We start from the raw sequence: 17,930 nt of genomic DNA on the forward strand, positions 1-17,930 counted from the left end.
GATTTAAGAACAAAACGGAGAGGGAGAGAGAGATAGAAACATCAATGATGAGAGAGAATCATGGATTGGCTGCCTCCTGCATGCCTTTTACTGAGGATCCAGCCCACAACTCGGGCATGTGCCCTGACCAGGAATCAAACCCTGACCTCCTGGTTCATAGGTCGATGCTCAACCACTGAGCCACACCGGCTGGGCACCTCTATGTTATTAACAGAGATGGGAGTTAGTATATAAACACTAAATCCTTAAGTGATTCCTTAAGATATTCAGATCCTTTCTTATCATGGAAATGATGGGTGTTCAAAGATAATGAAATTAAATTAATGAGGAGAGAACTTTCATTAGAAAATGAACTTTTCTGTTTGTACTTTTCTGTCTATCTTTGTGCTTCATAAACACTCCCTGGGGAGCCTGAATGTGGTACGTGTGGAGGGTTCTCCAGCTCAGACACCCTCCCTCAGGGCAAGGGTGTGGGTGGGTGACCCCTGGGAGCAGCTCCTCCGCCTGGACTCCAATCACAGTGGCCCTGCAAGGAGGATCCGACATGGCCAGATCTGTATATTGTTCAAGAAAAGCAGACTATCCATAAATCCATGTCAGAATACCCCTATTTTTCAATGTTAACTGAATTTTTTAAACATTATATAAGCCAAGCCAAGCACCTCTGGTGTGGGCATGAGACGTTAGGGGTGTGCTCTCTGATACAAGCAGTGGTCGGAATCTCAGTTTCAGGCTGAGCTCTGCTCCTCATAACAGATCCCTTAAAATGGGACGCAGCTGCAGGTCGCCAGGACCGCAGGCAGGCCTTTCAGCCCTAATGCTTAGAAGACAGGTATTCTCATTGAGGAGTTGATCCATTTGTGAAGAACAGTAACAGACATCACAAAAAAACATTTTACATTAGGTTGAAAACCTTAAAGAAGAAAGTAGAATATAGCAAAGGATTAAACTTCAAGCCGTGGAGACAGGGGGAATTTTACCAGGGGATGAGGAAGGGGCGGGCACTTCCCTCAAGACCTGGTGCGTACAAGGAAAAGAGGACCCGCCATGAGATAGATGCCCCTGTCACAAGCCAGAATGTTATGTATAATTTGTTATTCACATGTGGACTTATATAAGGGTGCTTAGATTACCTAGATGATTCTAGAATCTGTATGTGTTTCAACATATCTTCTTGGCAACCTATCGCATACCTGATGATAAGGCATCTCTTTAAGTACTGGTTGTCTGTGTCTATGAGTTTTGTTTTCTTTACTTAATCCCTTCACATTTTCACAGAATGATGATTATCCAAAGAGAAATGGGTTAGGGGAGGTAGAAGAGGGTATTGGGGATAAATGGTGATGAAAGGAGACTTGACTTGGGGGGCGGTAAACACAATACAATATACAGGTGATGTTTTGTAGAATTGCACACCTGAAACCTATAAAATTTTATTAACCAATGTCACCCCAATAAATTCAATTTTAAAGAAGAAGAAAAAAGAAGAGCCTCCGAATGGCTTTTTAGGTACACAATCCCCTGGCAACCCTGTTTGCTTAAAATTGTAGCCATAAAGAATAAAGAAGCAGAAACACTCACTTCTTTTCCATGGATTAAAATGAACTAAGCTAAAAGAATTGTGCAGTCAACATTTATAAGTTATTGAATACTTAAATTTTATTCAATTGATTTCTAGAATTGTGATCTATCTAAAAATTGTTTGAATTTATCATATATATATATATATATATATATATATATATATATATGAATTTGGTGAGTGTTTACTAGTGTCATGTTCTCAATTTTTTAAATTGATGACAAAAAGTAAATATAATGGTCATTGGGATAATATAACACAACGGTATTATGTACTTTAATATAGAATCTTAGAATATAAATTCTACACCTGTTAAACACATTCCATATGTATTTATGACTGGACATAAATTAAATTAATTGAATATTTTATAAAGTATCCTAAGATTATATGCACATTTATCTGGATACATATTTTTATATTATGCATACAGTTGAAAGCAAGCCCAAAAACCTATAACAGATACACTATGTTTGCATTGTTTTAGCTAAAAAAAAAAAAAATACTAACAGGCTGCTAGTTCAGTTGATTCTTTGTTCAGTACTGTCCAAGTGAATTCACGATAAAATAAGATTGCTTTTAACAATTCTAACTTGTCTAAGAAGATTGAACTGGGGAGATTACCTTTTCATCAACACACACACATTTTCTCTGTCGGCCATCCAGACACACACACAAAAACAAACTTGTAATGAGCGGGCACTTTATCAAGCGCATTCTCCATCCTTCATTAAACGACAGAAAATTGCTCTTTGCTGGGACTGTCAATGCGGGCTGCCCTCCCAGAGCCCATTTGTTTCACATGCGAGCACCAAATAGTGCAGGGATCTGCAGGTTTTAAGTGACAAATTGTGCCCGAGTTTGCTCTCCGAGTTGTGTTTTGCTTGGGCTCATTTTGAATTTGTTGTGTATGATTTTTACCATGAGGGCCCCTTGGGTGACACATGAGCACCTGTGAGCCTCGTCGCCCTGCAGCATCTGCTGCGCCTGGCCCTGTGGTCCTTGTCCTCTGGCGAAGGGCACTTAGAAGGCTCTTTACCCCAAAAAGATCTCAGGCAGCCGTGAGATGTGCGGCTAGTTCAGACCAAAAGCACAAAAAATGGCACGCGTGTTCTTGCACTGCGTTGCTTCTGTTTTTCATGACATCTTATTGAATTTGTCACCTTTGTTTCACTGCCCTTACCGGTAACGGCGATGAAGAATTTTTGTTTTCAAATGAGTTAAAAACTTAACAATTTGACCCCCTCTCAGAGAACAAGTCTTCTGGAGTTTTTCAGACAAGGAAGAACTTAGAAATAACAGGGGCAGTGTTGCTATCGGGGCCACACTTGGATGTGCTGGGTTGAATCAATGTAAATTATCGAGCTTGGCTGGGCAGCATGGAGGGTGTGATGCATGGGGCCGGGCCTGTTTGAGCACTCATTATTTATTCATACCGAAGATTAACCACATGATATCCTGGGTGAAATTCCATCACCGTGGTGAATGAATAGGTGCACCTTTAAGTTTATGGGGGGGTTGCACTGAAGAGAAACAATAGTTTCCCATGAATACACCAGAGCCACTGCCATGCTAGCCACTCTCCGAATGCCATCCAAACAAATAGGACCAGCCCCAGACCAGCCTGCAGCAGGCCATGCCCTGTAATCGCCATTTACATAGCAGAGAATCATTCATTTCTGATTCACCGATTACTCACTCTCTTTAGTATGCTATGTGGATGTCTGTTTGGGGCGGGGAAATAAATGTGCCTTCATGTTGCTTTAGCGACCTGCCCTTTTGTGATATTTTTGATGCTTTTTGGACCTTAACAGACTACTTCCTACTTATGGCAAGCTTAGGGCTCCTGCTTAGATATGATTTATGATGCTACATTAACCCTTCATTGACCTAGAAATGCCCTAATATTAAAACAGTTTGACACATAGAAAATCAAAAGCCTTTTTATTGGAAGTTCCATTGTCCGCATCATAAGTTTCCTGAATGCGATGCCAGTCACGCCATCAATTTCCCGCGACTATTGAGCACTGTATTGAAAAACTAATGGACAGAATCCTTTGTCATTTCTGTCCCAGTGGCCAGCAAATAGCTCAGAGAAAGTCCCTGCCTTCCCATCACTGCAGGCACTTCTAAATGACGCAGCCAGGACAGCGCGTTAGCGGCTCAGGAAGGAGACTCACGGAGGCCACTCAGAGGCCCTAGGTCTGCTCACATACATGTGGAGTTTCCACCTCGGTCTTAATTTTTTTTGCCATGGAGTTCACTTAAAAGAAATGCAAGAGGAAAATACAACCTTAAAAAGTATTTAGCTGGTTTGTGCACATAAAGTGTTTTGAGCCCACACAGGAATATTTTTAGTCACTGAAGTAATTTTTTCTTTTAATGTTTAAATGTGTATGAATATCCACGTATTTCAATAACTCTGATGCATTGATAGAAATCCCAAGGTGGGTGAGAATAGATTTTTGATGAATGTCTTAGTAACAGAACACAAGATTGTCCCCATAAGGAGAAGATGGTTTTTCACAAGATGGTGGCATTTTAAATTACTCTTGTACATCACACACGACGTTCATGTGGACATCGAATATAGAAAGATGATGATAGAGAGATGAGCCATTCCAAGGACAGCCTTACTCAGGGGTGCCTTGTTGTTGCTCACGTCTGGGGAGCTCCCGGAGATGGCACCATGATGAAATGGCGCTCCCCAGTGAATCATTTGTACGGCGATGCATTGCGGAACTCAAAGGTAAGAATCTGACCATCTTGAGTGGCCAAGACTTCCAAAGGCTGCACCCTGATGGATGCATCACCAGCTGTCTCCTGGGCATGTCCCCATGAGTCCCGCCTCCTCACCCTCTCTGTCCCCCAGGAAAGCCAAGTTTGCGTTATGAAAATAATCGCTCTTCAAGTTCCATGTTTCTTAGTTTGGTTACTTTTTAATGATCTTAAAGACATCTGGGCTCTGGTGAAAGAGGAGGTGGCAGGTCCCCCTGCTGTCTCTCTGTAGTCCCACGTGCATGGTTTCTCCTTCTCTGCTGCCACCACCATGACTCCACTCGTGGTTTCCACTCAACAGCACAGAGCTCACTCCATGTCTTGCCAACATGAGAATGCCCCCTGCCTCAGAGGAGCTACTATCTCTGGGGAGAGGGTGTAGAATTTCAAGGGGAGATGGGACTTAAGTATACCTGTGATATTTCACATAATAATAATAATAATAAACTAAAACTAAAGTTGATATAGAAAGTATGTTTGTTGATTGCTCATATCACCTAGTCTATTCCAGGATGAACCTTCCTGTTCTTAAAATACTGAAATAGCAGTCACACCCCTGTGCCACCCTCCTGGCCACACTGTCAGGAGAGGCTAGTGCCCGCCCAGCAGGGGCTTCGGTGCCAACGTGGACATTTAATTGACCCCATTTAGCAGCTACATATTGTATTATTGTCTTCACTTTTCTGTTGTCCTAAATTTTTTCACAATAATACTAATAAACTTAAATTTGAAAAGGGAAATCGTAGATTTTCAAGACATCTTTCAAATACTCCCGGGTGCAGGCATGACAACCGTGAGGGTCCTCACACCTGTCTCACACAGGGTCACTGCGTTTCTTGTCACCTCCTGCAAGCGGTCCTGCTCATGTCGCTGGTGCCCACACAGCCTGACCACTTTGACATGACCTCTCTGTGGCGTATTTCAGCTCTGCCCAGCCTAGTGACAAATCTTTGTGAATTTTACCCCAGGCCAGGGCTGGGGCCACATGGCTCCGGGCAGTGAGGAGAGCCAGGGCGTCAGTGATGGGCACCACCCTTCCTGTGTCGCTCAAGTCAGAGCCACTGGCCTCTGAGTGGCCAGGAGGAAGCCTTCCACGTGCCTGCCGGGGACAGTGGACAGCCGAGTGAGAGGCCATCACAAAGTGCGTTTCTTGGAATTCAGGAGTGGAAGGGGGTGGGCTCTGCTGAGCGGGAATGAAGGAGAGATGGACAGTCCCCACAGCCAGGCACCCACTTGAAATAAATCAAGTACACCAAGCAGAGTAATGGGCTTACAGAGCATTGAATAAACATCTGACAAAAATACACGGTCCACAGGTCAACAGCCAAAACGTGCCACAGCCCCCCTGGGATGAAGAGACTGGATGACCTGAAAAGCCCTTGTGGACCTGCTCCATGAAGATCTCAGGCCACAACTGTGACTCCTGGTCGAGTCCCCGGCGCACCCTCCAGCTTGGACACAGGACAAGCTGCTGGCTCCCAGTGCTCTGGTACAATATGCAAATGGGAAGGGTGAAAGAGCACTTTATGACCTCAGGCATGAAATTTAAAATTGGATCCTGTCAAATCATAGGAGCTCAAGTGTAATTCTTTTTGTGCAGATGACAGCGGCTAATTAGCAATACTGGAGAGAGGTGCCCTTCACCTCTGAGGTCACGGGCCAGTGTACGAGCCCTTGTTTATGAGCTTAACACAAAGGGTCATTACGGTCATTTCCCCCCACCCTGAGCTTCGCTTTCTTTCGGGGGGGGGGCGGTAGTGGAGGGAGTCTCAGTTTGATTCCAGGAGGGTAAATAAAGCTTTGTGAATAAATGTTTATGAATTGTCTCTCATTATAATACAGCGCCTGCAACCTTTGCATTAGTGTTTACAATGCCTTTGAAGGTATTTGCATGAGAAGATGAGCAGGTTGGTATTTCACAAAATCCTTCCCTTGTCTCCTGTTGGGAAGACAGACAGACACAATAGGACCCGATAGTCTTAATTTCCCAGTTAGGGTTTCTCTTCAAAAATTAGAGTCTGCAAGTATAATGGCTTCTCTACATATCATCTGGCTAAACTTATTTTTTTCCCTGTACTGTACTAAACTGCCTGAGCTATTTTATAAAGGCTCAGGATTTCACTAAGCTCCTGCAATATTGAAAGAATCTATATTCTGAGAATTTGAAAACATGTCAGCCCACCTAAATTACATATTGATCAGGTTTAATTGCATGCCAGCCATCAGTATTAGGTTTGAAAATTCATAAAAGAGAAATAATGTACTCTTTGTGGATGATTACTTCTGGGCATTTAAATGAATTCCATCACTTAACCTGGGCTGCGACAGGTTATTGAGCCTCGCCAGCCAGCCGGTCAGAGACCGATGCATCCGAGCGGCTGTTTTCCAACCATCAGAGAACAGCAGAGCGCAAACAATATAAATTTACATAGATTTTCTTTTAAGGGGAATAGCAAAGTAAAACATTAAAAGTAAACATTCATTTTTCAATGGCTTCCTGAATCACCATGCTCATTGTCTCCCTATAGAAGCATTCATTTTTAATTCTTTTTGGATCTCAGACACCTTTTTTATTTCAAGCAGTAATTCACACCTTAATTAATATACAGTAATCAAAGAGATAAGCCAAGATAAATGATTCACAGCTTGGTTTTCTTTGTTAAGGTTAATTTTTTATGCAAGTGCATAAAAGGATTTTAATGCTGATTCTTCAGTGGACAAACCATTTAATTTTCGTTAAAAAAAAATACAACACAAAAAGATCTCCAAAGTTTTATATTGTCAGTGGTGAATGCTCTTTGAGAGCTATCTTCTCCTGAAGGTCACATTGGCTAAGAAAATTAGTTCATCATTAGTCCTCAGGATGTTCCTTACATTTAGAAATTATGTTTGTTGGTATCGGTTGTGTTTTGAGAAATTGTGCTTATGTATGTTTTTCTTTACAGATTATCAATACAAAGTAAAAAGAACCAGTTAAAATCATTGGGCTTACTTGGATAATAGTTTTAGAGCTACATTTTATTTAGACACTTTGAGGTAATAAATATCTGTGAGTATAATTAACTGTCTTTATCTAGGGCTGGTCCTGGAGACGCTGTTTTAGCACCTTCCACATTGTCTTCTTTTAATGTGATGTCCGGTTTTTCCTTGAGAATTATTTGGGCGTGCGAGGTATGTAACAGGACCTGTTTTAAATGGCGGGTTATTGTATGTAGACACCTAGCAGAAGCATCACTTACTAGTAGTCTCATCCTTGGCACAAACAAAGCACCGTGTTTCATTCTTTACGAAGCAAACGTAACACTGGGCAGATGAACTCTCCTGACACCTATGACTTCACTGTTTATTTGATGAAATTACAGTTGTGGAGGGCAGAAAACAACAGTTCCCAGGGGCCAAGGGCACAGTTATATCTTGAGTCTTCTCTTAGCTCACAATTGCATCAGGATCCTCCAGGAGAATCGGCTGTCAAATCTAAGAAAACACTACCTTAAATATCAGTGCCTTCATGCCTTTGTCAATGCAGACACAGGTTCTCTCAGCCCACGCGTTCATCTGATGTTTCCAGAACTTCATTCATGTGGTAGTAGATATGGGTGTTTGTTGTTGTTCCATTATATTCTTGAGGAGAAAATGAGGGGAGGAGGGGAAAGAGTACCACAGTAGATGATTCTCAGTAGGAGACCAGCTTCCCCATACATTCCACACATGGAGGCCAATTGACCACACAATTGGATAAACCAAATTTATTGAAATTATATCAACATTTTATGAAAGGACAATAGTCTTACTTTGCAGATCTACTATTTATTATCTAATTGGTTGTATTGTAGCAGGACACATCTACCTAAACCATGCACTGAACACATAACTTTTTCCTAAGACTCTATAAAAATTAGGAGAAAGCTTATAGCCAGGGAAAACTTTAAACTTTCTTTCTGTAGAAAACTTAATATCCTCCCCTGACGGATTGTCATTGTGAGTCAAGGGAAAATTGATTTTACTTTTGGCTGTCCAAGAGCAAAGCACAGAACAAAGTGTTCATGGAAATAAATTGTCTGAGAGGGTAACAGTTGTAGAGTGAATGAGGGATGAGGGGCGGAGGGAGAAGACATGTCTTAATGAAGACAAAGAAGTTAGAGCTTGAAATACACAAAATAAAAACTTTTCAGAAATAGGTTAAGGGACTTAGCTTTTTCCTTAAACTGTTCATAACCCTGATAAAGTGAGTTACAGATCAATGAAGAACAAATGGCATTCTGTTGCTCATTGCGTTGAATGTGATTTGAAATATGTGTCTGTACAGTTATAGCAATGTCAGGAAGCCAACTAGAATGTTTAATAGAGGTGATGGTGATGGTGATGATGATGGTGATGGTGGTGATGCTGGTGATAGAAATGGTGATAGTGATATTGACGATGGTGATAGTTGTGATGATGATGATAGTGGTGGTGATATTGGCAGTAGAGATGATAATGGTGATTATGGTGGAAGTGATGATTCTGAATAGATTCTCAAGCGGGAACAATGTGAAGAAGCATACAGAAATGATATAGAGAGCCTTATAGAGCAAGTCGTCTGTAGAAATGGGACAACCAAATGAATCTATTGGCATTAAAATAGCTTCTAATGATATATTTCAGAAAAAAAAATTAAAATCATCCTATTTGGGAAGAACTCAGAAGAATGTAAAAAGCATATGCGTTGACCCAAAAACAACAGGAGTAGAAAAGCTGGCTCTTAGTGACTGTGAATTTAGGAAGTTACTTAGTGTCACTCACATCTATGTTCCTCATCTGTGAACTGACAGTCTTAATAAATGGCCAAGTTTATCATTTGGTTTTAAAACAGGTATATATAAATCATGTAGCTTATTATTGGTGCATATTAGGCACTTAATATATATTTCTTTCTCACCATCTGCTCAAACATTTATAAAATGTGGCACAGGTCCAAGATTTTGGGGTGGCTTTTAGAAAGAATGAATTTTTTCCATCTCTTATTTCATCAAGGATCAAGTTCCAAGTTTGTGATATTAGGATTTGAGATCAGAGAATCAAGACAAAGAAAACTTAGTCATATTTAAATGTCTACTCTACTTTTTTTTTGCTCCTTGGGAAAATTTACATGATACTTCTTTTTTAGATCTCTGTGCCACCCTCTGCAGCTAATCTAAGACAAGAACTTTCTATGCAAAAGCAGTTCATCCAGTGATAAAGTAGATTTTTTACCTAATAATTGAACCAATGTCACATGATAAAATAATACTGGAGCCATTAGAAAGACATGGCAGTCAATTTATTATAAAATTCAATTTTGCTCAGTCTCTTTTCACATTAAAATTTTTAAAACTAAAATATCAAAAAACAATGTTTTTATGCAATTTGTGCAATTATTTAAAGATATTTCTAATAATGTGACATTTAGACTAAACTTATGCAAAGATATTATATACATTTTTATTTATCACTGTCTTATCTGTAAGTGAGGGAAGCCCAAATCAATCCAGTTTTGATAGAATGGGCATTTTATTAGCTCTGAAACCAAGCTACTGAACACTAAGAAGTTGAAGATAGATAGTTAGATGCAGGGAACATGATGAAGTTTGGATATGACTTGAGTGTTGAGAATCACTTATTGGAGCAAACTGGGAAATCCATGTGAGGAACATCAAGCACTCCAGAGGGTGTGAAGTTTGGATGGAGAAGTGGGTGCTTCAGTGAATCTTTCAAATTTTCTATAGGAACGAGATTCCAGAGAACCCAGCACTACGAAGCCAGCAGGAAAGAGTCTAATGCAGGATGACATGGTACTGATTCCTCTTTCTGGAGAAAGACAAAGAACTCACTATGGCTAAGTGCTTGTTATACCCCAAGCACAGGAGATGGAATGGATTAGAATGCATTTGCATGCGAATTAAACTTTATTGGCACCACTGAAATGAGTCTAACCTTCTCCAGTGAGGGTGCTGGTAACTGGGGACATCTGTTTAATGGCATCTACTCAGCCTCAGCACACCTCCTGGGCTTGTGAGTGGGTGAAATAGGCCCTGGAATTGATAGAACGCTGACAGGTGAGGTGTCTGCATGCTCTGTGCATTCTTGCTTGGGATTCACCAAGACAAGATTCAGTCTTTGCGAACTTCTTCTAATTCATGAGTAAGAATGCTCTGGAATCCCCCAAATCTACAAACCTCTCTGGAAAACACAGCATTTGTTTTAAGGAAATGGAGCTAGAATTAGTGAGACCACACTATTTCCTGAGATTTGCTTTGAGGAGCAGTGGTGACCAGAAAAGAAGGTGAGGATGAGGTGAAGGTGAGGTATGATGGAGAACACGAAGGCATGGAAAGTGCCAGGGAGAGGTGGGTCAGCTCCTCTGTTTCCGCAGGACACAGGCACAGGTGTTGACCTCACACGCAAATTCTGTGTCAGGTTGTGGGGGGACCTGCTCCTGTGTCCAGTCCACAAACAGGCCTCATGCCTGGGACATTTAGGGAAACATCTGCTTTTGTAATAATTGTTGAAATAAATGAAGAAACCCAACTGGGGACTTCTGAAGTTCACCATAAATCCTGGCCCACCACTCCATTCCTTGGTATCCAAAGGTGCTATTCCATGCTTGTAGAGGAAACGGGACTTGCTTGTGCTCTTGTACTATTCCACCACCCTCTGCACCTGGCTGCAAATATGCTTTCTGTTTAAGCTTTATATCTTATGGCAAAATTCAAATAGTGCATTGAGTAGCCATGTAGCCATCAACAGGATGAAATTGCCTGATAACCTCAGACGGGAACATAACTACTAACACCTTATTCTTGCTCATGTAACTCTCAGTCCTCTGGCCTTCCTGGATGTACAGAGTCCAGCAATAGGTGTGGTTCCTGCCGCCCGGTGGGGCATTCATGGAGTGCAGCCAGGGTTTGCATTTGCATATTGCATTTGAACGTGTAGCTGTCCACATTCAAGTTGTCATCCTGTGACACTGAGACAGGGAATCACATTGTTCTTTGAACTTCCTCCACTAGGAGATAGTAACTGGATCTTGACCAAATTCAGGTGCTGGTTGGAGGGTATTGATTTCTATTCGTTTTGCTTCTTAGCATCTAGGACATAATTGTCACGTAGACTGAAACCTAAAATTTACTACTGTCATAAAGTTTTACTAAACCAGCCATGGGGGCGGGTGCCTTGGCAGGCTTTTCATTACGGCCACAGGAGAGCTAATACCCTGATGATTTTTGTATTTAGGGCTTGTCCTGTGTCTTGCATGCTCAGTGATAAATACAAGGTCATTAGGAAATTTCTGAGTTTCCCCTGAAACCTTTGTTAGTCTTAGGAAGATCTTTTCAAATTTTCTTTGAAATGCTTTTTAGGCATCACGTGCTTTTAATACCACGCAATCACGTTTCCGCTGTTCTTTAATATTATCAAAGAAGTTTTTGCTTGAGAACTTAAGCAGAAGACAATAGAATTTTTTAAACAGTTCACAGTTATTGTCCTGGCAAAAGACTGGTGTGACCCAACCAGGCACTTACAGATGGATTCCAGAGGAGAGATAGTAAGGGAAACATAGAATGTAATCTGGAAAGAGAGACTTTTATGTGGCTCCAGAATTCAAGGACAATTTTAAATAAACTTTCCCAAACATATGCTCTGAATTTGGCAGAAATGCCTCAGGGTTTTCTAGTGGCACAGTGACAGACAGCCTTCCACAGAACACACGCGTCATAGTAACATGGACAACGACAGTGACACATCCTCCATTTCTATTCTGCGCCTCAGCCAACAAAGGCCACAGGCCACACACTCCGAGTCTCCCCTTTCCTCAGAGTGGGAAGATCCTGATCAGCGGGGTCTTGTTCTGTGCACACATATGAGGCCCCTCCCTTCCATTTGGATAGTGCCCATTTTTCAGAAACATTTGAAATGACTTTAAAAATGTAAAAAAAAGAGAGAAAACCTTGACGGTACAATTCACAAATAATTATTTCAAAAGTAAAAACTTTCAGTCGGTATTAAATGCAACTTCTTTTTCGTAGTTGCCACGTCCTTGTGCGGCAGTGAGAGGAAATAATAATAGTGATAAGAAGAAGAAGAGAGGAAGAAAGGTTATTTGATGTTTTCTATGTGTCAGCCACGTGCTAAGTAATGTAGAACCCAATCCTGTCATCTTCCTGCTTCCTCGTTAATTAGGTCTGAGTCAGTGACATCAGGAGACTCAGGCAGTGAATCAGGAGGGTCCTGTCCTCCTGGCATCTGGCACCTCCTAGGCCTCCAGGGGCATCTGGTGCTGACTGAATGCTGGTGGGTTGCTGGGCCTGTGTGCGGCCACCGCAAACAGCCATCAAGGCCCCCATCTGTGGCTGAGAACTTGGGCAGAATCACATGACCACCGTCACCCAGTTTGTGTCCCCCGCTGTCCATAAAGGCCTCATAGGGCCTGAAAAACCTCAGCACCACCTTCAAGGAAGACTGCCCTGGGTTTCGGGAAAGCGCCCTCCTTTAAAGTTAGCATGTGGCCCTCTGGGTGTCAGAGTGCATGCTCCTCTGTGACGGGCAGGGGACCCTCCCACGGGTGCAGCCTGACTCTTACTGGAGAGAAAACATCTCACCTCTGAGGCCTGCCTGAGAATGGGGGGTGAGGGGGTGGTAGTTGGCACTTATTTTGAAAAATGGTTCTGTTTCACCCACCAGTGGAATATTGAAGTAATCGAATTTCGTGGCCCTTAGTTCAGCTCTCACTTTAATTACTTGTTTGTCTTTTATTGGGAAAGAAAATATGGCTGTCAGGTTTATGGGGGCAAAAAGGCTGACCCTGGTTTATCTGTCCTTGCGTGCGCCTCCGCGTAATGATGACAAAATGGGATGTTAACTAATGATTAGTAGAAATGGTTGCAGTTAATTAGTTGGTTCTCTGTTTATCGTTCCATTTGCACATTTTGGGAGTAATCATTATTAATTAGGACCATCCCGCCGAAAGGGTCGAGGTGGAACCCTACAGCCAAGTTAATCAGGCAGCAATGAGAGCTCCATTATCTTGTCAGATCATGTGGGCCTGTGATCTATTCGCATTATCTAAAAGCTGCATTAGGATCAGAAGGAGAATAAAAGGGAGAACCGTGTGACTGAGTTTTGCTTGGATCAGTGGTTTCACAGGGGACGTCTCTCCTTGCCCCGAAAACTCACCAGGACCCAGGACCTACCTTGGAGTGGGGACTCCGCCTCCAGGGCATCCTCCTGCTGTGGGTCAAAGGGCAGGGTCAGGTGTTTGGACCTTGCCCTGTCCTCTCCCCAACCAGCGGCACCTTAGCATTTCCCCACAAAAGTTTCAGGTTGGATTCTCGATTGCAAGGTTCCTGGGATGAGGCTTGGAGAGATTTTAACTTTAGTTTGAGATCACTTGTGATGTATTTCAGGTTTTCCTGAGTTCTGAGCAGCAATCCTGAGAAATACCCAGTGTTGAAGTTGAAAACTAGCCCAACATTGGGACCTCTCTGAACTGACAGGGGAGTTTGGGAAGGAAACATCACTAATACTCTTCTCCCCCCCACCCCCCCCCTGCATTTGACCAATCAGAACTGTTTTGTTGTAATTTTCCCTTTTGGGGGAGTGCTGAATTCTGTGAGCTCTGCTTTAGTTGTTAATAAATACTGTACAACACTACATGCAAAAGGAGTGAGAAGCAGGAGAGTCAGCCATATTCATCTAAAAGAAATGGGCTTGCTCAGTCACAGGCAACTTCCAGAACCTTTATTTAATCTGGTCTTTCTGAGTCTCAAATGCATGCCTGTCCTTTGGGGATGTCCTCATGGCTGGGACATCCCTGGCTGCTGGGTGGGTTACTGAGCCCAAGTTGACTGGTGTGAGCTCATCTGGGGGATGCGGTGTCCTCTCAGGGTCACAGATCTTTGGAAATCATCCAAGTGCTCACTGTCCTTAGATTACCTGTGATTACCTGTGGCCCATCCACCTGTCCTGACCTCCAGAGGAGCAGAGGCCATGGACAGGATAGTGAATGCACTGACAGGCAGTGGCAGGAGACTGCATCAACTGCAGGGACTAGACCTGGGAACCTCTGAGTCCTCGAGGGAAGCGGGTGGAGCCCGTCTGGCCCTTTAAACTTCCCCGAGGTGTTTACCTCCCTTCTGCTGAAGACAGAGGTCTCATGCAGCCTTCTCAGGGATAGCCGACAGGATCCGTTGATGTCAGCAGATCCACACTGACTAACGTAAAGTATTACAGTTTGTGGATTCTTGGGGATCTTCATGTAGAATTTGAAAATGTCAGTAAAAGTATGCAGAGTGCATTTCTAGTCATTCAAAGTGACTCTAAGCACGAAATCCCTCCAGTGACCTGTGGGTACGCAGATACCCACTTGCCTGCGGAACTCAGTAATTGGATGCACAGGTCCTGCCCCATCCACTTGTGCACAGGTGTTCTCTGCTGGGAAGTGGGGCAGATGACAGCAGACACGCCAGTCACGTGGTTCCAGAGAGTGGTGATGGCGGGGAGGGAAGCAAGCTGGGGAGAAACTCAGAGTGGGAAGCGGTTTATTTTGGCCAGAAGGACGTCCATTGAAGACATGACATCTGAGTACAGACTTCAAGAATGGCCTGGAAAACATGGGTTTTCAGAAAAAAGTATCTCAACAGAGGGCATAGAATGTGCTCTGTGTTGGGAGAAGTGGGAGAGGGGAAAGGGGAGAGTGGGAGAGGATGAGCAAAAGTCAGAAGTGAGCTGTGGGTGAGTTTCCTGTAGGAAACTATGAGAGAGTTGTGTGTGTGTGTGTGTGTGTGTGTGTGTGTGTGTGTGTGTGTGTGTGTTTCTGGAAGCCATGTGAAAACTGTATTTCAGCTCATTCAGATAAGAGGTACTTGACCCATGTTAGTGAGGATGGGCGCAGAGGGCAGAAACTCATAAATAATTAGGTAGACAAACTGTTAGGAACTGACAGTTGGTTGGGTTTTCATTGTGAGGGAGACAGAAGCTCGGAGATGACCCCTTGGTTTCTAGCACAGGTGCTGAGTGTGAGACATGCCAACTACTGAGCTAGATCAGAACAGGAGAGAGAGAGAGAGAGAGAGAGAGAGAGAGAGAGAGAGAGAGAGAGAGAGAGTCTTAACCTTCTTTGAAGCAGGGGTCAGGTCAGCTATGCCTTTCCAAGTGGGTCTTTTGCTCCCACTGATGAAGTCGGTAGGACTAGGAACATTAACTGGATTGGATGTGTGTGTGTCTGAATTGCCCTGTGCAAACTTTCCTATATATAATGTGGGATGTGGTTAAAAACAGTTTACTGATGGTGGCTCAGGGATGGGGGAGAGGAGTTGGTTCAAAGCAGTTGGAGGGAACTTTCTAGATGTTGAAATATTCTCTTCATAATGATTTCATAGGTGATTACATTGCCAAACATTAAATGCAACACTTAATATGTGTGTCTTTTATTGTATGCTAATTAAATTCAATAAAAATAACTGTTATTAAACTAAATGAAATAAGTTATTGATTGTGACTATTTCCACTTCAACAAGATCAGATATTCATTCTTTAGTATAAATCGCATACACTCATTTTTTCCAGATGGGTGATAGCAGACCATTCTCCATCTGTCCCCACTCTTTCCCATATCTCGGGGGAAGACCACTGACCTATAGTCTGTACATTCATAAACAAATACAGGTCCATCCTGGCACTATTGCTCAGTGGGTAGGAGCATTGTCCAGTGAACCAAAAGGTTGAGAGTTTGATTCCTGGTCAGGACACATACCACATGCTGAGGTTGTGCGTTTGATCCTCAGGCCTGCTCAGGGCACATGCTGGAGGCAACCAATCAATGTTTCTCTCTCTCTCTCCCTTCTCTCTCTTCTCCTCTCTCTAAAAATCAATCTAAATGTCCTTGGGTGAGGGTAAATAAAATAAAAATTAAAAAGGTCTGTCACAGAAATGAGGAGGAAGATGGAGGTTATCCTCTGTTGGAAACAGGACTAAGGTTAAGATGCTAATTCAAGAAACGACTGAGGTAGGATGCAGGTATAGGGGATCTTTGCTGTGAAAGTAGACAGGATGTCTGCTGACAAAGTTAGAAATCTCTCCCCTGAACGTGGCATTTTGTCGGGTCATGTGATGAAGGATAAACAAAGTTAGGAACATTTAAACATAGGTGGAGAAGGCTGATCAGACGAGGAGAAAAGCTCAGATCAAATAGCCTGGAACCCAAAACAGTTCATGAGAAAGAAGTTGGCATGTCTCCCAGACATGCTAAACTTGTTGAAGTATTATCATACTAGAGGCCCAGTACACGAAAATTCATGCACTTGGGTCGGAGATCAAGCAGCCCGGCCTGTGCCCTCTAGCAGCCCGGGACCCCTCGGGAGATGTTCCCCTGCTGGCTTAGGCCCGCTCCCTGGGGAGCAGACCTAAGCTGCAGTTAGACATCCTTAGGGCTGCCACAGAGGCAGGAGAGGCTCCTGCCACTGCCACTGTGCTCGAAGCCATCAGCCAGGCTTGTGGCTGAGCGGAGCTCCCCCTGTGGGAGCGCACTGATCACCAGGGGGCAGCTCCTGTAGTGAGCGCCTGCCCCCTGATGGTCAGTGGATGTCATAGCAACCAGTTGTCCTGGTTGTTCAGCCTTTAGGGGCAATTTGCATATAGCCTTTTATTATATAGGATGCTCATGACAGGCTCAGCTTCTATCCTTATTCTCCACTATTGGTCTCTCACCAATAATAAAGTTTAAGTGAATGGCGTTGAGTTTACTTTAAGGGTTACAGGAGGGAGATAATGTATAATATAAAATGTTTACACATTTAGCTCAATAAATGCTGGCCATGGTCCTCCATGAGCTCTCTGGTTAGGACTCACACACCCCCATCACCAGCAGATTCTACACACTGCCAGCAGGGGCAGTTCTGTATATATTGAGTATAATGACTGTGCATAGCATCATGAAATATTGGGATAAAGAAATGATTGAATCCAGGCTTCTCATTTCCAATGTGAAAAGTGCCTCCAATTGCTTAGTTTCTTAGCTAAGAAACAATTGGACCCATAAGTGGAGTGAGGACCAAGCCCTCACTGTCTCCTCAGGCCTGAGCTCTTTCCCACAGACCTGACCTCCTCACAGAGGCTGAGAGCTGCTGTCCAGGATGCCCACCCTCTGCCCCCAGATGGCCCCTCTCCTTGATGTCCCCCCCCCCCAGGGCCTCTTCCTTCTGCTCAACCCAGCCTGATGCTCAGATTCGGTCCCCTAGAGCCAGCACTGTCTAAACTGACTCCGAATTTTTAAAAATAAACAAAAGCATGGTGGTTAGGAAATAAAATTATTTAAGCTACCTTTTCATGGGCAAGGGGTCAACTTTCCCTTGTAATAAACATACTTCTGATCTCCCTGAACTTAGGGCAGAAATAGACTTTCAAACTCACCCTGTATTTTCTTCAAACCTCCTGTCACATCCATTTCAATTAGTTTTGTTTTTAACTATAAGATTTAAATCCCCTTTGTTTGGTCAAGGTAATTTGAAAAACTATTTTTTTCTGAAAGATTCCATGTTCTACTGAGCATATCAGAGAG

Source organism: Myotis nattereri, assembly GCF_964212035.1.
Source record: "Myotis nattereri genome assembly, chromosome: 8".
Taxonomy (NCBI): domain Eukaryota; kingdom Metazoa; phylum Chordata; class Mammalia; order Chiroptera; family Vespertilionidae; genus Myotis; species Myotis nattereri.